Consider the following 25,567-nt stretch of genomic DNA (forward strand, 5'->3'; position numbering starts at 1 on the left):
GGCCTCACACCTCGGAAGGCATTGGGAAGCATCGCAAGACTCCAAGGTTTGCTCAGAAAGAGTCCTCAATGACCCTAATACACTGTTCTGCCTCCGTCACGCGTTTGTCAATTGTCACAACTTTAGAGGAGAGCTCGGCAACACTGTTTTGGAGTGCCCGCTTCAGTTCCCTCAGCAGGTTAGCCAGATCCGGTTTGGTAGCTGGTAGAGCCATGTCCTCTCCCCTCTCCTAGGGACACTGCACCAGCAGGACAGCGTTGTCAATCTTCTTAGGTCCTTCACAGGCATGTACCAAGCACGCAATATCCCCATCTGTAGGGGTATTTCCCCTCTTTGCCATCACAGCCTCCAGGTAACAAATCCAGGGACCGCAGGTAGCCCCAGCACCAATAAAGAAAGATCAGGCAGTATGTGATCTGTGCACAGGGACTGAGGGCTCTTAACTACAATGCTCGTGAAGAGAGATAAGGCAGCATGTAATCCACGCACAGGGACTCCAACAGATACCACTATCACCCATGTAGTAAGAGTCACCGAACACCCAGGCACCACACACCTAGGACCAACCAAAGCCCTCAAGGAGATGCTCCATATGCATCAAGCAATGAGTCAGGCATCTAGCAAGTCCTCGCGGGAAGCCTCCAACTGCCAGAGCACTCACCAGCTGGGCAGAAAGCATGTAATTCAAGGCAGCTCCCAAAGGAAGAGAGGAGAAAGATGCAGAGAAAAAACAACAGGTACCCCAAAGGAAAAGCTTGGGTCAGACAGCTTAGTGCAAGTTACAGTCCCAGACCCACGCATCTCTACCCTGGAGAAGAGGGTCAGCTGCTCAGTTTATGGCGAGCAAGGGTTGCAGGCGCCATGTTGGAGTTGGTGCGGTCCCCGCTCCGCTGATTCCAGGATTCCCAACCCTGTCCAGCAAGGGCTGCGGGTGCCGAAACTCGGTCCCTGCATGCCTCGAAGCTTCACCTAGCCAGAGTGAGGATTTCTAGGCTCTGGCGACACTTATGACGGCGCCATTAACACTGAAGGCCCGGCGATGTCCGGAGACTGTTAAGGAGGCATCCGTGTGTGGGCCTCCTAAGCCACACCCCCCTCGATAACTTTTAAACATGTTTCACAATGGATATTTAAGAAGCAAATGGTTGTAAATTTGTACCAATAGGCATCTTTTTTTATTTTGGATAGAATCTTATTATTGGTTCACGGTCTGCTACAGAAATAGAGAATTTCACCTTTGGCTCTTACCCACCTTTAAAGACAGCAAAGATCAAAAGAAAAAAACCTCTCCAAACATCAACCATGCCACCCAACGTTGCTAATCCATACAGTGACTAAACCAGTTTCACATTTTAGAAAGAAATCAACACAGAAATTCTCACCACATTAAACTATTCCAAGGTCAAAAAGAACTGAATATGAGGGAGAAGGGATTAAGGAAAAAGAGTTATGAAGGAAAAAAAAGGCAAGGCACTTAAACCTTTCCTGGAAGAAGAGGAACAACAAAAAGAACAGGAACATAAACATACCCGTACAGCCATACCCCCCACTTGCTGAAGTTAGTGTCTGTGCTACACTTCATAGCCACAGGCACATACCAACACACTGTGGGTGAACTGCATGGGATATTGCAACCCTGTTTTTTGCGTGTCCTGTTTCAGGTTGGAGACCACATCATCCTACTCAGGACTGCTGACCAGGTCAATAACTCTAAAATTGCCTTCCATGCCCTTGCAGGCATGACTGGATCTCTCTTCTGCCTTTGATATGGTCAACCATGCCATCCTGCTCAACTGTCTCCGTGATTACTGATCAGGCCTTGGCTTGGCTGACCTCTCTCCTCTCCGATCAACACTCCCAGGTCTAACTAGGATCCTTGCTCTCCTCTATCTCTACCTGTGGTGTTCCCCAGGGGTCTAACCTCTCTCCCTGGCTGTTCAATTAATACCTGGCACTTCTTGCCCACCGCATTGCTGTTCTCTGCCGGAACTTTCAGTGCTGTGTGGATGACACTCATTTCAGGCTCCCTTCTGCCACCTCTTCTCCCTTTCTCATCTCCGACTGTCTGTCCGCTATCCAGGTGTGGTGCGTCACCAACGACATCTGCCTTAATGCCAGTAAAACGGAGATTCTCCTCATCGGCACACCTGCTCCCTCCTTTACTGTCGCTCTCTGGCCAGCCTCTTGGCCCTCTTTCTGCTCCCACCTGTGAGGCTAAAAACCTCGGGGTCATCTTCGACTCCCCACTCTCCTTCTCTCCTGACATCTCTGACATCTCTAAGAAGTCACACTACCAGCTGCACCTCCTCAGAGGTATTCTTCCTTTCCTCTCCTTCCTCCAGAAGTTCTGTCTCTAGAGCTCTGGTTCTCTCTAGGCTGCACTACTGCCTCTTTCTTAATCTGCCTGCTTCTACTCTGCGCCCTCTGCAACTCATCCAGAACAGGACTGCAAGACTTGTCTTTGGCCTCAAGCCCAGGGATCGTATCTCTCCAGGACTAAAATCTCTGCAATGGCTCCCAGTGGCTGCGAGGATTAAGTTGAAAACCCTCTGCATTGTCCACAAGGCATTCTGAGGCTTGGGGCCTCAATACCTTCAACTCTCTCTTCCTAAATATCTTCCTTGTCGAGCTCTTCGCTCACCCGCCTCGAACTCCCTCAGGGTCAGTCGCTTCTCCAAGCAACGAGTTTGTGGTAAATCTCTTTCTTCGGCTGGGGCCTCCCTCTGGAACAGCCTCCCTGAAACTTGAGGAGAACGATCTCTGGTTCCGGAAGGACCTCAAGACCTTCCTCTTCGATTCTTTTCTCCCCCTTTCCCCTGCTGAACTCCTGACTGAAACTGCATTGGTCACCTGGCTACCCTCTGATCTCGGGCCCAGGTACCCTCCCCCGCCAGTTGCACACCTGCACTGCCTCCCAGGCAACAGCTGCACTTGGGTGGCTGTTTCTGTATCCCTACAGTCCCCTACAAGCTCTTGACACTTAATGCCTGCACACCCCTGCACTTGCCACAAGCTGGCTGCACTTTTACCTTTTTTTTTTTAATTTAATTTATTTTTTACTGTTGATCCTATGTATTGCACCGCCACCTCCTCCCCCGCACTTTTCCCTTTCCCCCCTCCCTGCACTTGCGCGATCTCAATGTCACCTGGCCTAGTAAGACCATTGTCTTTGTTTTCCCTTTGTTTCCCCTTCCTTGCCTCATCGCGCCTTGAAACACTTGTGTATAGGCGCGTTATAAATCCCATATTATATCATAGGTGTATTGGACGGAACACATGAGGAGCTGGTGGCCAGGCATGCTGTGGAGGCAGTCTACCGGAACAGAAAACTATCACTCACTGAGCATGCAGATGGTGTGTGATGCCCGTCACCTCATCACCCACTGCTGTGCCAGATGTCCTGGTTCAACCCATGACTCCACAGTGCTGCGCAACTCCACGCTGCCTGGGTACATGGCACGTCACAGTGGACTGTGTAACTGGATGCTGGGTGAATGTAACTACAAGGGCATGTGCACCGTTGAATTATGGGCACGTATAACACCGATCAGCAGTGGCTGTGCACAGTGTATGCATTCCTTCATTTGTTGTTCAAATATTCTGCGCTCATGCAATTAGCAAAACACCCTGAAAGCGCACAGAGGGCAGACAGGGTGGGTAAAGGGGAAGGTAGACCATGAATTAGAGCAAGGATCAATAATTGCTACAATAGTACAACAAGTAATGATAAAAAAAGGTAAGAGGAGACAAACCTACTATTGCTAGTGAGTGCATTGAACGTGCAAGTGTAGAGGGGGAAATCAAGGTACAACACAGTAATAGCATGCGTGAGTGCAAGGGCTTGACAGGTGTGTCTCAATTGAAGAAAATGATCCAGTGCATGCGTAACAACATCCATTCCGTACACCAATACGAAAATCACTACATGTACCAGAATGCACCCAACCAAAGTGACAAAAAGAAGCACAAACACAGTCAAGAAAACCCACACCATCTGATGCAAAGACAGAGAATAGATATGCTCCCACCCACATACCACCATTGGCCTGGATGCCAATTACCCAGGTCCCCTGCCTGTTAGAAGTGCACAATCACATATGCTTCGGATTGGAATTTTAAATGATTCACAGTACATATCTATGATTTAGTGCCACTGACATAATCGTATTATTGCATTGTAACACAATAATAACACATACATCAGTTCCCTTTGTGTGAGTTGTACTGAAAGGGTCACAGGTCATGTTAGCTGCTGCAAAATGGGCCAATTCATGGTCTCCTGTCATGTGAGCCTAGGATGGAAATAGAGTTCAGCTTGGAGTCAACGATAGTGAGAGCCTGCACTCCCATATATTCCCACAGACAAGGATACTTTGCAAGGCCAATTTCTAAAACAATCTTCATGGCAGAAGCCATGGTTGATGAGAGATGCTGGGCTAATTGGGTGGGGAGGTAATGTCCAGTCCACCTCCTGGCACCTGGGTTTGAGTTTACGTGCTGATAAGTCAACCGAATGTTCCAGACATGGCACAAGCGTGCTAACCAATTGTAGAGGGCCATATAGTGAAGGGCCTTATAGTTTGAAGACCAATGATAAACTGTGTACTTTACAAGTTTTAAGAGGTAGGCATAAGTTTTCAACCTGAGAGTGGGCAGCAAATCCCAATCCTAGTCCCTATGTAATGTATACTTAGTTGTTCCCCTTAAGCCTATCACAGCCTTTGATAGGTTTCCTATTATTTGCCATGCAGTATGACATCACATCTGACGTATTCTTTGCATATAAGGATGTTTTTATGAGAAAATCGTCAATAGCCTGAGCGAACGTCCGTTGATGTCCATTGTAACCTCCGTGTTTTGGATAATTGTTAATAAAACAGTACCTTTGCCATCTTCCCGAGTTGGTTCCATTATTTGGACTCCGAATTATTCTGCAACCCCATCCATTGCATGCACGTTACTAAAGAGCCATATGCTCACGTGGTAGCGGTGCGGATGGTTGAAAAAGATCCAAACTAGTTTGTCTCCAGAGTTTCGGACGATCCGTCATCGTCCGCCATTAGCCGGAAGATCACAGGGTTTCCTGTGGGGAGCGGCGGATGGAATTAAATTTGCAATAGGTGTGTTTGGGCCATGATATCTTGCACCCCCACTATAAAAAGGTATCCGGGCGTCCAGGGAGGGGTTAGATTGTGCATCTACATTGATTGGGAACAGATTAAACATAAAACAGGATGACCACTTGTGTCAGTGTGAGTTTACCCCAGGGAGGTAGGGGATGCGAATTACCATAGGTGTGTTCAGGCCATGATATCTTGCACCCCCCACAATCAAAAGGTATGGGGGTGTTCCGGGAGGGGGTAGATGGTGCCTCTACATTGGTTGGGACCAGATTAAACATACAGCAGAATGACCATGTGCGCTACTGTGAGTTAACCCCAGGGAGGTAGGGGATGCGAATTACCATGGTTGTGTTCAGGCCATGATATCTTGCACCCCCCACAATCAAAAGGCATGGGAGTCTCCAGGGAGGGGTTAGATGGTGCATCTACATTCGTTGGGACCAGATGAAACATAAAACAGGATGACCACTTGCGTTAGTGTGAGTTAACCCCAGCGAGGTAGGGGATGCGAATTACCATAGGTGCATTCAGGCCATGATATCTTGCACCCCCCACAGTAAAAAGGTATGGGGGTGTTCCGGGAGGGGTTAGATGGTGCATCTACATTGGTTAGGACCAGAGTAAACACAAAACAGGATGACCACTTGTGTCAGTGTAAATTAACCACAGGAAGGCAGGGGAATGCGAATTACCATAGGTGTGCTCAGACCATGATATCTTGCACCCCCACAATCAAAAGACATGGGGCTGTTCAGGGAGGGGTTAGATGGTGCATCTACATTCGTTGGGACCAGATTAAACATAAAACAGGATGACCACTTGCACTAGTGTGAATAGCCCCAAGAGAAATAGGGGATGCAAATTACCACAGGTGCATTCAGGCCATGATATCTTGCACCCCCCACAATCAAAAGGTATGGGGGTGTCCAGGGAGGGGCAAGGTGATGCCTCTACATTGGTTAGGACCAGAGTAAACATAAAACAGGATGACCACTTGCACTAGTGTGAATAGCCCCAAGAGAAATAGGGGATGCAAATTACCACAGGTGCATTCAGGCCATGATATCTTGCACCCCCCCCCACAATCAAAAGGCATGGGGGTCTCCAGGGAGCGGTTAGATGGTGCATCTACATTGATTGGGACCAGATTAAACATAAAACAGGATGACCACGTGCGCTAGTGTGAGTTAACCCCAGGGAGGTAGGGGATGCGAACTACCATAGGTGCATTCAGGCCATGACATCTTGAGCCCCCCACAATCAAAAGGTATGGGGGTGTCCAGGGAGGGGCTAGGTGATGCCTCTACATTGATTGGGACCAGATTAAACATACAGCCGGATGACCACGTGCGCTAGTGTGAGTTAAACCCAGGGAGGTAGGGGATGCGAACTACCATAGGTGCATTCAGGCCATGATATCTTGCACCCCCCACAATCAAAAGGTATGGGGGTGTCCAGGGAGGGGCAAGGTGATGCCTCTACATTGGTTAGGACCAGAGTAAACATAAAACAGGATGACCACTTGCGCTAGTGTGAATAGCCCCAAGAGAAATAGGGGATGCAAATTACCACAGGTGCATTCAGGCCATGATATCTTTCACCCCCCACAATCAAAAGCCATGGTGGTCTCCAGGGAGGGGTTAGATGGTGCATCTACATTGGTTGGGACCAGATTAAACATAAAACAGGATGACCACTTGCGTCAGTGTGAGTTAACCCCAGGGAGGTAGGGGATGCAAACTACCATAGGTGCATTCAGGCCATGATATCTTGCACCCCCCACAATCGAAAGGTATGGGGGTGTTCCGGGAGGGGTTAGAGGACGCCTCTACATTGGTTAGGACCAGAGTAAACATAAAACAGGATGACCACTTGCGTCAGTGTGAGTTAACCCCAGGGAGGTAGGGGATGCAAACTACCATAGGTGCATTGAGGCCATGACATCTTGCACCCCCCACAATCAAAAGGTATGGGGGTGTCCAGGGCGAGGTTAGATGGTGCCTTTACTTCGTTTGGGACCAGATTAAACATAAAACAGGATGACCACTTTTGTTAGTGTGAGCTAACCCCAGGGAGGCAGGGGATGCAAAATGACCATAAGTGCATTCAGGCCATGATATCTTGCACCCCCACAATCAAAGGGTATGGAGGTATCCAGGGAAGGGCTAGGTGGTGCCTCTACATCATTTGGGACCAGAGTAAACATAAAACAGGATGTGTGTTACAGGTTTTGTGAATTACCATAGTTGCGTTCAGGCCATGATATCATGCACCCCAACAATGAAAAGGTATGGGGGTGTCAAGGGAGGAGGTAGGTGGTACCGATACATTGGTAGGGACCAGATTAAACGTTAAACAGGATGACGACTTGTGTCATTGTGAGTTAACCCCAGGGAGACAGAGGATGTGAATTACCATAATACATGTAGGGGGGGCTGATGGTGTCTCTCCCAGTATATATATGAGGTGAAAATGGGGCTGAAATAAAAAAGAAAACATTTTGGGGGTCATAGTAATTGGGGCATAGTAATCAGATAGATCTGTCTTGGAAGCAGACACAGAATTGATAGTTGTAGCTGTAAGGGGAATGGGGTCTTTCAATTGGAAATGCCCCATTGTAGTGTGTGATGGCTGAATGCATGAATGCAGAAGAACAGCGCTGCTGAGGACAAAAGGAAAGGAATTACACAGACTCTCACTAGTCTGCATTTCATGCCCATACAAACAGCCCAAACTTTAGGTAGCAGGCTTGAGCCTCATTAGCCCAGTGGTGTTGTATCCATGACATAGCGCAGCCCATACCAGTCACTTGCAGCAGTGTGTGATAATGTGCACAGTTTACCAAGCCGGTGGTGAACAGGGAGCTTAACACCTATTACGTAAAATACTGTTGACTTCCCTTCCCAATAACACATGCTGAAGGGAGACCCTACCGTGCACCCCCCTGCATTATGACAGAGTTGTGTGACTGAGCCCAACCTCCCACTTTATCCTTAAGAGAGGCTCCTGCAGGGATTCCTCATGCTTTGATGTTGGAATCAAATATAGAAAGGTTAATTATGCCATAAAACATATTTAAGCGCCCCATCTACTGTAACAGTACAACCTTTCTTATTATTATACTATTTAAAATATTAACATGTGCACCCTATCTGCTGTCACAGTACAACCTTTCTTATTTTGACTGTAGTGTGATGTTGGAATAAAATATAGAAAGGTTAATTATCCCATAAAACATGTTTAAGTGCCCCATCTACTGTAACAGTACAACCTTTCTTATGATTATACCATTTAAAATAATAACATGTGCGCCCTATCTGCTGTCACAGTACAACCTTTCTTATTTTGACTGTAGTGTGATGTTGGAATAAAATATAGAAAGGTTAATTATCCCATAAAACATGTTTAAGTGCCCCATCTACTGTAACAGTACAACCTTTCTTATTATTATACCATTTAAAATAATAACATGTGCGCAAATGTACAACTGAGCGAATGCTAGGCTCCCAGACTTTGCACAGTATTAAAAAAAAAAAACAACAACATGGGAAGCCGTATATTATACCATACTGTATGATATTTGGCTTCCCATGACAGAGTGAAGGCCCTGAAACAACGCCCACCTGGTAGCTCTGGCCAATCCCTGAATAGAGATGTTGGAGGGCGGGCTGTAGGCGGGCTATGACATTAGCTTTTCATTTCGGGCTGCATGTATGGCTGTAGCCATCAAGTGGGCGTGACTCCGAAGATTGCCGAACACTGCCTCCCACAATCTATCATGGCCCGCAGGATAGCATACAACACCCCGGCCATGCCTCCCTGTCACAATGCCTCTCCTTTAACAGCTCTGACTTCCTCTGCCGTAAATCGGGTCAGAGATATTTTGGGTCAGCATATAGCCTGCACCTTCCGCTTCTGTAAAATCTGCATTTAGCATCAAAAGCTGGTCCACAGAAAGATACTAATTGATTAAGGATGTTGCAGAGCGTGGAGCTTGCACTCTGGCCGCCATTTCTTCTTGCTGCTCAGCAGTGCCCCGTCTTCCCTCTTTTGACGGTTTTCCCTTTTTAACACTTTCCTTTTGTTGTGATCTTTGTAAGAGAGTTTCTCTTCTCACTTCTCAGATCCGGGTACTGTGCACACGTGGTGCACCAGCCTTGTGAACGTATAGAATAAATTATTGTCCTATCTTCTTCTTACACAAGATTTGTTGAGAAACTTAATGGAACAGAAATGGCACAGAGGCATGTGTTCTGCACCATCTTTAAAAGTATGAGCAAATCAACCTGTACCATTTTTGGGCTTGTTAGAACCTATGACGAGACTGAAAAATTGCAGGGCTGGTGCAGGAAAAACGTCAACATTTTAAATAAAAATAGATACTGTTACTCGAAAGTCAGGAAACAGTGATATATGTAAGTTGCGTGGGGAATGTCAGATGTTAATGCTACTGCATCACATGGCTGTAAAAGTGTAAAAGAAGTGTATGTAAAGGGTTCATATAACTCTAAGGGCCATCAATGAGTGTGGCTCTGTACCTACCATAGTCCTTACTAACGCGTGCCTTCACCAAATGAGGGCTTGATGCGCTCTGAGGAATCTGATAAATATTTCTTCGATTTGTGCAGATGGGAAGCAACAGTGCAAACTATGCCAATATGGACACCTGGAGGAGGGGGAAAAACTGGACTGGAGGACTTAAGACCTTGGTTCACAACGGGTATATGCAATGGGCAATGAAGACCCAATGCAAAATAATGGGAAACTTAATTCACACACAAGAATGACTGCAGAGCAAAGGCAATGATTACTGCCACCTGGGAACTTAGTTTTAGTGTAAATGAATTGGCAGAATATAATTCAAGGTACATTGAAATAAGGTACAACATGATGGAATAACATGCACGGTGAGTGCACATGACACAGCAAGGCGGAATATGGAAGGTAAACTGCAATTTAATATCATTTCACCCATGTCAGAGTAAAGTAGTAGTTACGCATTTCGATGGGGAAACCTTTAAATCAGGTTGAATATTACACAGGCGGAGTACAGGCAGATAGTTAAAAATACGCAGGCGTTATTCTGTATACATAAGCAATTGGAAGCGTTCAAATGAAATACTATACGCTAACTTCAACATGGAGACAAACACCTTTCTTTGGTAAAGCTAAACGTGATGAGCTAAGACTTCACACCCAAGATAATTCTGACAGAGCACAATGTATTGTTTCAACATGGTTACAAGGTATCATTCATCTATAAACTGCTTTATAAATTTTATAGAAGGAAGCACAGCTTATAAATATATGCATCCAAGAGTAGCTATGCTGGAGATCTAATTAACTACATACACTTCCAAAATGAGCCGGGAATGATTGAGCCCACACTCAATCACCTAAAATCTGAATATTGATGCTCAGCACTTTGGGCTTATTTGCAATAACTTCACTCATTTACACTGTTTGTAGAGACATATGGGGGAAAATCCAACAGTTCTTAAGTTGAAAATACAGGCCAGATCAACGGCTAAGATACTCATTGCAAGTTTGACCAGGGTATAAATTCGGTGGTGCAGGGAAGGTGGGAGTAGAGCTTTACCACCAGTCCATACCACAGAGAGGGTGAAGGAAGTTACTGGGCCCCCAGTGATCGGGAGACCCTTAATTTTGCCTCTAGTTTTTAAAAACTGCAGCTGGCAATGTGCAGCAGAGGGCACCAGCTGCGGCAGGGTCATGACCTTCTGCCTTGCTTTTCTTTTGTTTTCAGGCTTTAGAGCTGGAGCAGGGCTGTTACAGTCTGAGGTGGGCTGTGGCTCAGCGGAGGACAAGGTCACCACAGTTGAGTCCCCACAAAAGCAATCCAGACTGGGTGCAGGGTAGAAAAGGACAAAAGGTAAACCATCCAACAAGAAGGAACATCATAGGAGTGAGCAAGCTGGTGACTCAGATCGTTGCCTGGTGGGCTACTGTCAGACTTGCTGGAGCCGGAGCTGCAGCCAGTGGGAGCTGGTGTCCACATAGTGTAAGCAGACATGATCTAGACCTTTGGTGGAGGTGGTACACTGGGGCCGTATGGTATCCGAGTGGTGACAGCTTTTGCCCAGTCCCAGTTTTGGTCCATTGGCAGCTGTGCATGATATGATATGATATGATATATGATAATTTATTTATATTGCGCTCGGACACATGTGTTTCACCAGTACACATGGCTGTGACTGGTGCTGCTGGGCGTTCACTGACCTGGAGACGAAGAGGTGCAAGAGCTTGCCGGGAGGCTTTCCCATGGTGTGTGGGAGTTGGCTTCTTCTGGCTTGGTTCCTCTCGGCGGCTGGTTGCTGATCGTGCAGATCCTCTTCTCTTTGCCGGGAGGAATGATGTGGTCTTCCCTCAGGTGATGGAGCTGCTAATGGAGGCGTTGGAGCACTGGAGCCTGTGCACTGGTGCCCTGACTGACTGTTTCCTGGCTTTTGACTTGACAAGGTTAGGCTTGTGCATATGAGACTGCTGATGATTTTTCAATCCCTCATCCTCATTTTACTACTTGGATTCCTGGAGTGGACTTTTTAAATTTAATATGCACTTCGCACAAAGTACATTTTTTGGTTGAGGTGGATGGCTAGTTTTTATGTCTCCTAACACCCCATCCATGTGGCTTGACTCTCATTCTGTCAGTTTTTCTTTTGTATCCTGTTATTTGCCGTCTTGACTATTATTGTACCATTTCATACATATGACTGGAATGCTGGTGTACATGCAGTGAGAAAGGAATTAAAATGATGCAAATCCAAACATGAGGAACAGAGTTTCATAATGTTAATTAAATAAAACATCGACACAGGTCAGGTGCAGCTCCAGGACATAAAGTCAGAGGAGTTGACATCCCCCTTCTCTAAAGCAAAACAAAAGGTGCTTGTGGGATATATTTTGCCCAAAAGGAAGGAAACTGGATTTTGCCTAAACATTGCAGGGCATTGAAAACATGCTGAGATGAATGCCAAACGGAAAAGGCAGTACTTCTTTCCATCTGCCGCATATCATAAGGCTGCTTCAAATAAAGAGGAATCCACTTACTGATTGGGTCTTGCTTCTGGTTGATAAAGGCAAGAACAACTAAAGGCTTGTTCTACATGGAAAGCATGGCATTTGCAAACTCAGAAACTGCGATCATGGAAGGGGTGCATTTGTCAGCTGAAATAATAAACACATGGAGTTCAAATTTCCCTTGCCAAAATTAACATATCATGATGAGAAAATGAAGTGTTGGCAAGACGCAATTATATTAAAAATAAACAGAAGGCCTCATGTGCCCAGAGATATGTAGCCTCACAAAGATCAGTGTCTGTTTCTAGAGGCATGACTTTAAGTTTCTAATTCGTGAGAAGGACTCAGTTTCTATTCAGAACACTGAAGCAGTGACAAGGAAGGAATTCTATTGGGGCTTGTTCTTTGAGATAAGCAACAAGATGGCATTAGCCTTGGGAGAAGAAAGGCTGATGACCTTAAACCAGGCAAATGTCAACAATAGAGTAAACACCCTGTTCAGAGGAGAAATCAAGCTTAAATGTGAAATGAAAGTGAGGATCTGCATATATGTTTGAAGGTTCCAATTAGTTTAAATGGACAATCTTATTTTGTTCATTTTGTCAGGAATCAAAAGTCGTAAAATAATGGTTCAAGCATTACTAAAAAGCTGCTGAACAGGCACTTTTAGTGAAGTTACCCTTATCAAATTTCAACCTTGGGGACAAGAGTTAAAACCTAGAATGTGTTCTCAACTCCCGAGAATATGTCACAAAGCAGAGATTCTGAGATGTGATAACTTTATAAATGAGATATCTGCGTAGAAAATTTCACGTTTATAACTATCATAATTTTAGTATAAACCGCGAAAAACCGCTGTTTGAACGTGCAACCTCGTGCAAACATGGGAATTTTTTGATCAAGTGTGGCATGATTATCTAAATATGTATATATTGTTATGTTTATTTGTAAGATAAAAACTTTTGCAATGCAGTGGCTATTTAGGTGAAAAATTGAAAGGTGTAAAATGGAAACTCCAGTGGGTGGATTCATCCCTCCCATCATTTCAACTACATAGCAACAGGAGCCTATTGACAGAGAGGTGCTGAGCCTTGGGGGTGGAGATGAACATAGGGGTCCAATTAAAATTCAGGGCCAATAATCTAGCAACTCCTAATTAACATTTTTCAGTGGTTTGGTTTTGGGGTTAACACGTGGATGCACAAGACAGAGGACGAGAGCTGCCTAAAATCATGTGGGTGAATACTGAAAGAGGGTTGCAGAATGTAACCTTGGCTGTAAGGTGCCTCACACTACCTGGGGTGGAACTGCTAATGAGAGTGCTGAAGGAAATCAGAAAAAAAAGAGTCTGATCTTTGCAAAGGGAGCCAAATAGAGGGATGAACGCGGGTGGCTATACATGATTAAGGTGCTTGACCAGATCCCTGTTTTCTCCAAGACAGGGTCCAGAAATGCTGATGTCTTCCCTGAGTGCCAGCCTCAGAGACATTCTATGTAAGTAATGTGTCTAACTGAACCATGTTTTGGGATTTGATCTAATACCTTCCCCATAACCAATGAGCAAGGGCATGGCAGTTGACCCTTAGCATTATACAAAATAATAATTCAATTAATTTGCCTATAGCTTAATAACAGAGTGATTTTGTTAACATTCAAAATTAAGAAAACCGCTCACAGTGTGAATATGAAATATAGTCATTTAGGTGAGTTGTTATTCCTAAATCCATTCCCAGCCTCAAAACTCCCTGAAGGGAAGGGGTGTCGCTGTCTAAAAACGAAATTCCTAATTGTTCACCACTCCTCAGACTTGGCCTTAAAGCAGGGGGGTGATACATATACACGGAATGCCAGGGTTTTTGGTGCTGGGGCGGAGATGTGTCTTGCTAAATGAAATAAAGTGAAGTTCCTAATTGAAATGTACATTCTATACAGAGATTGAGAAAGTGATTCCTGGTAGAAGAGATACTGCATTGATAGGGGTTAATTGAAGAATGGTTCTATCAATCCAAAGTATTATCAAATGTCTATGGTGCTTTCGAAACTGTAAGTGTGCAGGGAAATTAAATTTACAAAGCTCTGCATGTGTGAAATTGCTTTTGATAATTGAAAAAGGTTGCAGTGGATTTAAATGTAAACCTTATCAAGGTGTGCTAATGCTCTTGATATTTTTTTTCAATTTTTTAAGCAGATTGGGAATGTTTTCCTGTGTTTCTTATTTGGTTTAGCAGGTTTTTCGTCCTGTGATAAAACAGCTAAAATATTTTTTTTTAAAAGGCTCGTTGGGAAAACACAGGAACACAGAGCATGCTGGAGGCTTTCAGCTGCGGATGGAGAACAGTTTGCTCATGCCGCTGAAGTAGGGTTTCTCAATCTCACTCATCATCTCAAAATGTAGAGACGTCTGGCAGAAGTTACATTGGGCTGAGAAGTGCCGCTTCGGGGGCAATCCACTGCTGTTCCAGGACACCTGCAGTTTTTCCAGGAAGTAATTAATCATCGGCGGTGGGTGGGGTGGGGTGGGCGCGATCCGCAGCAGCTCTTCGCCATTAGGGAGTGTGGGATAGTTAATTGCTTGGATGTAGATATTGTCATGGCTCATTAGTATATCACAGATTTCAGTGTTTGTAGCAGCATCTGCCCCTCAAATTGGAATGATGTGACTGGGAAAGTGCACAACAGGGAAGCCAGCGTCCATCAACGTCTGTCTGAGGAGTTTTACGTTGCTCTGGTGCCGGTGTTGTAGTGCTTGGCCCTCTTCACTCTTCAGCATCCTAACAGATTCCATGACACCAGCCAAAAGCATGGGTGGCAGAGAGGTGGTGAAAATTAAGCCAGCCACATAGGAGCAAACAGTGTCTATTAGGGAGCATGTGCTAGCGATGTTTCCACCAACTCAGCCAAAAGCTTTGCCCGAGTTCCCGAAATGATGCCCATTTTGAGCATAACTTCATCTTGGTCTCCAATCCCACCCCCACGAGCGCCATACAGTCCCACGGCAGGCACTTCACCAACAAAGGTTCTTGCTCCATACTCGTGAGCCACGTTACACAGTTCTTCTAAAGGAGTGCACCTTCTCAAAAGCAACAATTTTCGGGACGGACGGATACAAATTCTTCAGGATATCACAGAGTTAGGAAACATCATTATTGCAGAATATATATTTGGGGAAGCCGCTGTTGTCAATCACCTGTATCATGGAGCCATTGTTCCCAGTGTTCGAATATATCTTGCAGCCTGGTAATATTTTGGCCAGAGTGAAAAGTGTCATTTGCCACAAAACAGGATTTAAAACAACAAAGCAGCATCTTTGTCATGCATGATGATCGGCCAATTCTCGCTCCAGATCAAAACGAAATGTACTAGTCCCAGAGATGTTCCGGGTTGCTCCGGCACCAGCTGCAAGTTGCTTTAAGGTTTCAGTAATTGTCCCAATGACCCGCGGGTGATGACTCATCCCCAGGTAGCCATTGCTGCACCAGAAGAACACCTCCTTCTTGCTGATCAGCTAGTCAGAATAGTCGTCTGCCATAGCGAAGGGGCGAGTTCTGCGATTCACAGTCTTAAACACACGGTATGTATGATCCTTCTTTTTGTCATCTATTTTCTTCTAAAAAAAACTTGTCATACATGACAGTGTGTAAAGATGTCGTCATATTATCCTGGAGGAGATGGGACACGGTTTCAGGTCTTTGCTTCAGTACATAATCATGGGATTTCTTTACCAAGCCCGGCTGCTCCTTCGCATCTGTCTGAATCTTAATAGCTTCTCGTTTAATTGGTGAGTTAGCCAATTCTTTACTTACAACCTGCATTTCTTTGGCATCCTGATGCAGCGCCAGGCTCGCTTTACGGAACACGTTGCTATTGTCAGGGTTCATTTGTGCTGCAAGAAAGGGGCCTTTGGTGGCAGTCTGCTGGGTGGCATTCATTGCAGAGTGACCTGGTGGAAGATGGGATTCTCCAGCAGGAGAATCGGCCACCTATCCGGCACTGCTGGGATCCCGGCCAACCCAGGCAGCGCTCCTTGGCTTCCTTTCCTGCCAGGCTGCTCTCCTTGGCTTCCTGGCAGTGAGCAGCAGAGGTCTGCAGGACACAGGCAGCAGTTCCCTCCATCATCACCTGACATCTCTGGGCATAGGTGATCACTGACTGACCAGCCTTCTGCAGGGACGACTGACATGCATGTTTTGTTCTGTGTGCTGAAGTCAGAGCAGTGAAGGTGCTCGCGCTAGGAGTGACAGGGAGAGTCAAAGGCCGAAGATGTGCACTGAACCAGTGTATCAACAGCAGCGACTCAATGGGCATGATCTTGCAATGTTCCAAGGTACTGTCTAATGTTTGTGTGTGATAGAATGTTTGAACTGTGTATTTGACCTGTGTTCTATTTCCATGAGACCCATAAGTGAAAATATACATTGGGTATAATTTCTGTTTTTCTTAATGTTGATTATGTGAGAAACCTGAGGGTATTCTCCCTCCTAGATTCCCTGGATCCTCTACTCAGGTGTCTAAGGGAAAGGCCATTGCTTTTGGATCCTGACCCTGGGGGTGGAGAAGTGAGGGAGGATGACATGAGTGGAAGTCCTTAGGAACTTGGAGTAGAGTATCCTTAGGAGAGACATGGTATCCCCCTTATCGTGTTGAGATTCAACCAAAACCTCCCTCGACCTTTATAGGTTATTGTAAAGCCGTAATTATTTCCCCACATATAACACCTAACAGCACCGAGAGGAAGAAGAGGCAACTAAGATTAGTGAACAACACACACTTTCACCACTCTGCTACTAGGACGAGGAAGATGCCTGCAGGGAGCTGTAAGGGTCAGGCATGTCCGTGTAATTATGTTCAGGCAAATCTCATTAGAGACCCACACCTGCAGCCTGTAAAGGGGCTGGAGGTGTATAACAGGAGACTGGTAGGGCAGAGCAGGGAGCAAGAGGATGGTCTGGAAGGAAGAAGACAACAGGGGACCATACTGCCGTGGTCGGACCGGATGAGGAGCCAGGGTGCCAGCAAACTGCCCAGAGGACTTACACAGCCCATGACAAGGGGGCCGAGTAAGCGTTGCCAGTCTGGGAGGCTCTGTGACCTGTGCTCAGCAACAGGAGCTGCTGGAGAGCATGAAGTAAAGAGGATGCCGACCACATCCGGGAAACCCATTCCGGTCACCGGCGTGGGAAGAGAGACATGTGGCGGTGAGCGAAGAAGAAAAGGGTGAGTTTCTTGATCTCCACAGTGCTGGAAAAGGAAGGGGAACCACTCAACAGAGAAGCCACAAGCCTGTGAGTGTTGGAGCAGACATGTTTTCTCTGGGGCGCTCCAAGAAGCATATATTGAATACTGAATTAATGGAACTTTACAATTACATGAAAATAATGATTATGGCATACCGAATTAAATGACGCAATGCTTCTTGAATTGCGGATTGAAGGCGGCTTTAAAAATTATATGAAACAAATGTTTATTGAATATCTAACTGAATGAAACTTTAAAAATCAAGCAAAGCCAATACTTGTTGACTATTGAAGTGAATGGAACTTTAAAAACATCAAAACAAATGCATATTGGATGCCGCTATGGCTACAATTAAGAGGCCTGAATGCTTATTGAACACAGAATTACCAGAAACCATGAAATGAAGCATTTTAAATGTTAAATGAAATAAACCAATTGAACCAAGTAAATATTCCCAGTGCCCAGGGGAAAACGAATTACAAAAGAGGGCATAAGAGTGACAAAGTCATAAGAAGGTGGGTGTGAGTAAAATACCCTTAACAGACCTTTTGTGAATAAATGCAGGGGGACAGGGCCAAAGGCTGGAAAGGATGTGTGACAACTGATGCCAAGAGGCTGACAAGGAAAAGTCAAGAGGCCAGGAGTCAGGGATCCTGGTTGTGTGACCTGTGATAATGGGCCTCATTATGACTGAGGCAGTAGCCGTGCCGGTAAATACTGGCACGGCTGCCGCCGGAGTCATGAAATTACCGGCACCCGGCAATGGAGATCTACTGGGGCATTCCAGCCCCAGCAGTCGCAGTTATTCCCCTTTGCCGGGTGCCAGTAATAATTGCTCCCCATTCCCATTTGAGCCCCATAGGGCTCAATGGGAATGGGAAGGCTGGATGCACTGGCACCATTTGTGAATGGTGCCGTTGCATCCGACATGGTCTGTTCGCGGGAGCCAATACGCCTGCCAGGTCAGACCTGGTGGCAGAGAAAGCACCTGCGAGCAGAACTCATAGTTTGCTGGTCCGGTAACAACGGTACTGGCAACCTTACCGGTACCATTGGTACCGGACGCGCAAACTTGTAATAAGGCCCAATGTCTTGGGGAAGGGACCCCTGAGGCTTGAGAAGCTGCATTGTGTGGTCTTGAGAAGAAAGCCTCAAGGCAATGGGCCTCATTACAAGTTTGGTGGTAGCCTTGCCGGTAAAACCGGCGGGCTGCCGCCAAACATGCGATTTTTCCAGCACCCACGAATGGCCAATTACCAGGTCATTATGGCCCCATAGGGCTTAATGGAAATGGGGAGGTGGGATGCACCAGTACCATTCAAGACGGTGCCAGTGCATGCAACATGCTCTGCTTGCGGGTGCCGGTACGCCCGCCAGGTGAGACCTGGCGGGCGGGAAGGCACGCGCGAGCATAGCTTGTAGTTTTCTGGTCTCGTAACAATGGTACTGGCAAGCTTACCGGTACCATTGTTAGTGAAACGGCAAACTTATAATGAGGCCCATTTTTTGTTTTCTATGAACTGTGCTGCTGTTACGCTCACCTGACTCCCACAGAGGCGCCGGTCTGATCTGGGCTGCTGCAGCCTCCTCCAGCATAATGCGTAGGGCCGAGGTGTGTCATTTGTCTGGCCTGTAGGAGTACTCTTCTGTGAATGGAGAAAGGGGAATTAACCACCCGTGAGTGAGCGTAATTTCCCCCACCCCCGTTGTTCTCCCCACTGACCACCTCCGATGTCCCCTCCAAAGTCTCACCTTAGGTTTTGAAAGGGTGAGCTCTCTATACTGCTTCGAGCGCAGGGGCGCGTGATGGACCGGTTGCTCCACTGGTCAAAGGAATTGGTGAGTTCCAGGGCTATATTGACTCTCCCGGCAAGACGCCGTAGGTATGCAGTTTGTAAGAGTTCAAATGCCTGACCATCACTCTTATCCAATCCCGTAATCTGTGGTCTTTTCCTTTATTCAGGTGCTGAGAGAAAACCAGAGTCGAGGAGTTATACCTCCGGCGGTAAAATCAGGTAAGTCTATGGCGGGAGGTGGCTCCCCTTGATTGTCCTTTTGATTCACACTGTTGTGCTTTTGTTTCCCCTTAGGGGCTGGGGTACGGCGATGGTGCAGTGGGAGCTGCGCCGACCCGAGGCGAGGAATGGTTCCCCCGGTGGTAAATCAGGTAAGTCTTAGGGTGGTAACGAGTATTCCTCTATATGTTCCCTTAGCTCACCTTATTGTCTTTATCTTCCCCCAGGTGCCGGAATGCAGCGGGAACATGCAGGAGACTGCGGTGAAATGTGAAGATGCTGCGAGGAACGGTGAGTGCAGCGCGGCGCTGCTGCTGGCGATGCGGCGCATTTAAAAATGGAGTCTTTCCCTTGGTTCGACAATGTGATGGCTCTGGAATCAGGTAAGAAGTTGGTAAATGCCCTAGTCTAACCTTCCTCCTTCTTTCCTTTGTTTCTAGGTACTCCGGACTCGAGGCAGACGTGGCTGAAGTCTGGATGCTGCTGCAGGCACGGTGAGCGTTACGCTGCTGGATGCAGAATAACGCGAAGCGTGTGCTGCTCTTCGGGCGTGGTTTAAATAGCCTCCAAAGTAGTTCCAGGTAAGTATTCCTCCATCGCCACACCCGAGTGGCAAAAGAGTCCCTAGGTAAAGCAGTCCCTTCTAGGCCTCTTGAGGGCTTGGATCCCTTGCAGCATGGTCTGCATCAGGTAAGTCCAGGTAAGTTTTCCCCTTATGAGCCTGGCGCCTCTGGCGCCAGGACTGAAGTCTCATATGAGCCTGGTGCCAAAGGCGCCAGGACTGTGTCCAGATGGCCCCTAACAGGGGTCGCTGGGCCCTTCCCCAGGAACGTGATGCCTGCTCCCGGGGCTGCTGGACCTGGTCTGGTTCCCAGGGGGTAGGCATCATGACAGCTGCTTGAAACTTGGGGAAGGGAACCCAGAGAACTGGTTTGGAACTATATCACCTTGAGCTTAAGAAAGGTAATCTTGAGACTTTTTTGTGGAACTTTCTTATACTTGGGGAAGGGGAGCCAAAAGAAGCTGTGACCTGGAAGCACAGAAGTTTGAGTTGCAAACTATTTCTTTTGATTTTGATATCCCTACACATTGGTTAATGGGTTTTGGACACAGACAGTCTTGTATGTTGAACTCTTGCACTCAGACTTTCCTTAGTTTCATTCAGGTAGGGGAATCCCACCTTAGCATAAGGCAACTCAAGCCTTCTACCATCCCGATATTTAATTTAATAAAGTATCTTGTTTTGAATGTTAAGTCTGTTGTCTGTGTCTTGCTTCATGATGCCTTAGCAATGTTATGTTATTTTGACTCGTAGAGCGCACGGTTGCCGAAGCATCATGACGCAAGACAGGGAAAGCCATATATAGAACATCACAACAAGACCATGAGACAAACAGCTCAGAACAAATATGTTTTAACGCTTTACAAAAAGCTAAATGATTTGACAGAAGTTTCCTAAAAGGAGGAAGAATGTTCCACAATTGCCCTGCTGCAATCGAAAAGGCACGACCTTCCCCAAAAGTGAGTCTGTCTTTCTACTGAAGCTTTGTTTTGTGCCACAGTGAAGGTGGCATGTGTTCAAGTATTAATTGAAACATTTCATAAATATATATTCTTTCTGTACACCGGCCTGGTTCTTGGCTTAACATTGCGCAAGGGGGGAGAGATTCATTGGTTCTAGAGGAGCCATAGACAGGGCTAGATAGAATATCAAGGTCTATTTGTGTGGTGCTGCTGATTCAGGGGAGAAAGTACTCCCCACATTACCAGTGATCCCATAAATATATCTCACATGATGGCTGGAAGGATTGAATTCATGGAATCCGTGGGCATTGCTTTGGGAAACCCTCCAGACCAAGCCATTACAAAAGGGGAAAGACCATATGCAAATCAGGCTTGGTCTCACCCCCAAAGGGGCAGAACATCCCACAATGCCTGGCCATGTTCTTTCTGCACGAGACCACAATCATCTCCAAACATGTTTCAGCCTCGTTGGGCCTCATCAGTGAGGAGCAGCTTGGGTTTCTAGGAACAGCAAGCACGAGATGCATGTCTGGGCATACCCGTCCCATTCGAGGTGACCACAGCAAAACAAAACAAATGATTTGATGGCTGGAAGGTTTAGACTGAATCTTAAACCTCTGGCAATTGCTCTGGACAACTCTCCAGACTATGGTTCTACACCTGCCGAACCATTACAGAATGGGAAAGACAATATGCAAATCAGGCTTGGTCCCACCCCAAAAGGGGCAATCCATCCTGAACTCCTTGGTCACATCCCTTCTCCAATGGCTTGGCAGGCAAGAAACTATGGTCTGAAGGGTTGCTCAGAGCAATTTTCAGAGGTTCAAGATTAATTCTAAACCTTCCAGCTATCATCTCTTTGTTTTTGCATCCTCCTTCGCTTGCAGGTGACTGAAAGTATGAAAAACAACTAAAATGTTAAATGTATGAGAGGAACAGGATGGAGGAAGAATGGTTTGCAACTCAATGGTTTCGTTTGAGGTGACACACTAATAAACACAGCGCAGTATAGGGTCAGAGGAGGGGACATCCTCTTCCTCTAGGTGCCAAGAAGTCTGAAAAAACGACTGAGCGCTAGGTATAGGAGACAAAAGGTGGCAGGAAGAATGTTTTACAACATGGGGGTTCTGTTTGAGCTGACACACAAGCAACACATGGCCAATGTAGGGGGGGCAAGGAGGCTTGGTGGATACAAGGGTTTTCAGAGTTCTGGGCTGAGGAAAGTTCCAGCTATGCTTAGTCATTGCCATTGAAACACATTGCTGTCTACACAAAGACATTGCATCCATATCATTTCAATGCACATTTAAAACGCACTATATCTCATCAGTTTTCTAATTTGAAAGCACAGTTATTACTGTGCACTGAAGTGATTCCTTTGTCACCTGTTCTTAGGGCAGTCCTTGCCTGGCTGCAGTTTCAGACTGTTCGTACTGGCACAATGTGGTATCATCAGCCTATCCTAGCGGGTGCAGGGCCCACAGACCATTGCTTCTGTGTTTCAGATCGTACCATCAGTATGTCACAGGGGGATAACTATGGATGCAGTATGGACACATTATTATATTATAATAGTTTTTTATAACGCTTAATACCAAAGAGGTTTCTAAGCGCAGGCCCGGGATTTTAACCTGTAATACTATGTTGTCGGGGGGGATTCTGCCGGGGTCGGCCGGGCCGTCCGCAGACCTCCGGGCAGGGAGGCCCCAACTCCTCCCGTGTATATCTCGGATCGAGACAGAGTATGAGGCACACACAAGGAGCAAGGCAACTTCTGTCGTTTATTATGCAAACGGCAGGGATGGGTCAAGGAGCGCACGCGTTCGTCCTGACACACACACAATAGTGGGGCTCGCAGGCCCTTTTTACTACATTATGACGCGCTACTTGCGTCATTCCAAAAAGTTACCAAAAGAACCTATCGCCACTCTTGATTGGTTGCTCGAGTGGTGGGGTTAGTATAGTACGCCTATAGAGAATGATATTAGTGGTTAAGATGTAGTCAGGTGGTATATCTGGGTTGTCCCTACAATTAGATACATAAGAATTGTTACATGAAGACCCCTGAGGATTGGCTAACGTTACTGACGTCTGAGATAAGAACCTCATGTTCTGATTGGTGCATCCGTGAGCTCCCCAGCCTGGGACCACCGTTGTTCCCAGCACACGGTGCACCTGTGGTTGCAACAGTGTTTCAATATGGGTACGTGCAGGCAATGTGAGGATTTATTCATAGGTGGGAGACTGACCGTTCCCACTGTAGCAGGTGTCCATTGAGCCTTTCAAGTGTGTCGGCCTGCGTCTCGTAGCGAGGTACCCAGACGCCTTTTCTCTCCTGGGTTTTGGCATCTCGTCAGGTTCGGCTTGGTCACGTGGGGAGGGACCGTGTTTGAGGCATAATTCTGCACAATTAATATTGTTTTTCCACTGTATGTCTGGTTTAATTTGCAGATATGATTTTAACATTGGTACGTGGAGTGCGAGGTTGCAACATCGTGCCTTTGAAGATTTGTTTCTTGACTGTGGGTTTGCAACATTACGACCTTGGCTGGTTGCTCCACTGGGTTCTTTCTGCAGGCTCAGCAACCTGACTTTTGCTTTGTTAATGTCCACGGGAACTCTTGCTTGAGGCCTACTTGGGCCTGGTGCACGAGTAATCCATTTAGTGCATGGATGCTTTAGGTTATAGTGGCATACAGTTTCATGGCCAGTATCGTGTTTCCATTATATCTCTCATGATGGTAACGGGTTTCAAGAGAAGCGTGAGCAAGCGTTATAAATGAGCTCATGGTGCGTCTTGCGTTTCTGCATTCTGAAAGCCTATGTAAAAATAATAAAGATGCACGTCCGTGAATAAGCCTGTCGCCTACGTCAGAGCACTGAGTATGTTCTTCGTGTAGATTGGTGTGGAAATGTTCAGCGTGTATAATAGTTCAGCGGTGCTTCCCGTTATCTAGGTCGTCATGGCATCTCTAACGATGTGTAGATTTCAGTCTAGTTGGTCCGTGCCGCAGGTGTCGGCATGGCCAGTGCGGGCTGTTGGGCAGGCAGATGGACACATCCGTATGTTTCTGTACCAGGGTATTTGGTCATCTGGTAAATGGGCAAACTCTTCTCGTGGCGGGTGTCTGGGCCGCGACCCTCTAGGCCAAGCGCGAGAGGTGAAGGACGGGAGTCTGGTTTTCCATTCTCCCACTTCAGTCCCCCCTCTGGTCGACTTGTCGACCACAAACATATCCTTCTCGTTATCTCCTCTTACTCTCCATATCTTGGTTATCCCTCCGAGATGTCCATAATGGTTTACGTGATCTTCAAATGACCAATACATGTATTCGCATGTTCCTCCAGGAGTACAGTACACCCATCTTCCTATGTAGCTCCTAGGGTTCCTTGGGTTCTCGATCTTCACTGATGGTGGGTCTAGATGATTGGCGATGATTTGGGTGCGCAACTTCTCCCTTTCGTGTATTATCACACCTGTGTGCTGGCCGTCATCCGCTGGCATCAAGGGGTGCATTCCCACCATTTCCAGCAACTCATCAGTTGAGCGCGCCTTCCGGGCTTTCCAAAATCTAATTATTATCAGTGCAGCTCCAGCCAAAATAGCACATCCCACTATTATTTTCAGTCCATCTGACAGCCAAGATGGCATCCATGACCATAATAGTGAAAACCAGCTTTTATCCTTGTTTACGCCGTTACTTTCGTCCATCATTTTGGAGTGCATCTGGGCCAATTGTGAAACTGCTTCTGTTAGTGTACCATTGTCGGCATCGTTGGCAGGTATGAACGTGCAGCATGATTGTCCTATCTTTGCACAAACTCCTCCTTCCATTGCTGTGAGAAGGTCCAATACATATCTGTTCTGTAGTGCTACCATCCTTACAGCTCGCAGCTCCTCTTTAATTGCGTTAAACCCATTTACTGTCGAATTTATGGTCATCATTAGTTCCCATCTGGTTATTTGCAGCCATTTTGCGTTTGCGTATGCCTGCAGTCCCGGATGTATTATTGAGGAGAAGAACATTGCTGCTCTGCTGAATAGTCTGTGTTCTGGCGGTATTGAGGTTAGTTCCGTTTCCGACCTTCCCCACAGATAATTTCCTGTTAATGGCTCTCCTTGTCTTTTTCTCCTGTTTAGGACAGTATCATTGCTGTTGGTCCTGTTTTCTTGCTCCTTCTGAAGTGGTGCAGATCTCTTTCTTCTCCTGTCTCCTTCATCCATTTTCGGAAATTTCGCCACATCGACATGCTTCTTAGGTACCACTAGTGATGGTACATTGACGTGTACCATTGTGCACACACCACTCCACAGGGGAGGCAGTGTATGATATGCCTTTTCTCCGCAGGCCCAATAATGGTCCATTATTACTGCTGTTCCCGCTCCCCCCTCAGGTAACTCCATCACACTTGCACAATTGGTGTTATATCCCACGTCCACCTCTCCTTTATGCTGGTAACATACTTTGGGCGCAGTCAATGGTAATATAGTTATCGGGTCTTCATCTTCTTCTACCCACGTGAGCATTGGTACATACTTGATCCATGTCGTCCAACATCGATGATTGTGTGTCTCGATGGTTGAGATAGTTTCTTTTGTTACCATGTTGCTGCCAACCACTCCTATCT

General features: G+C 46.5%; 1 protein-coding gene and 1 pseudogene across 1 annotated transcript in view; both read right to left on the minus strand.

Annotated features, from left to right (window-relative positions):
- The window catches only part of LOC138580875 (membrane-spanning 4-domains subfamily A member 4D-like), a 702,190-nt gene that overhangs the window by 322,873 nt on the left and 353,750 nt on the right, over positions 1–25,567 (minus strand). The window lies entirely within an intron of this gene.
- Positions 14,482–16,469, minus strand: LOC138581459 (5-aminolevulinate synthase, non-specific, mitochondrial pseudogene; annotated as a pseudogene).

This window comes from Ambystoma mexicanum, chromosome 3p, assembly GCF_040938575.1.
Source record: "Ambystoma mexicanum isolate Mex_15411 chromosome 3p, UKY_AmexF1_1, whole genome shotgun sequence".
In the NCBI taxonomy this organism is placed as follows: Eukaryota; Metazoa; Chordata; class Amphibia; order Caudata; family Ambystomatidae; genus Ambystoma; species Ambystoma mexicanum.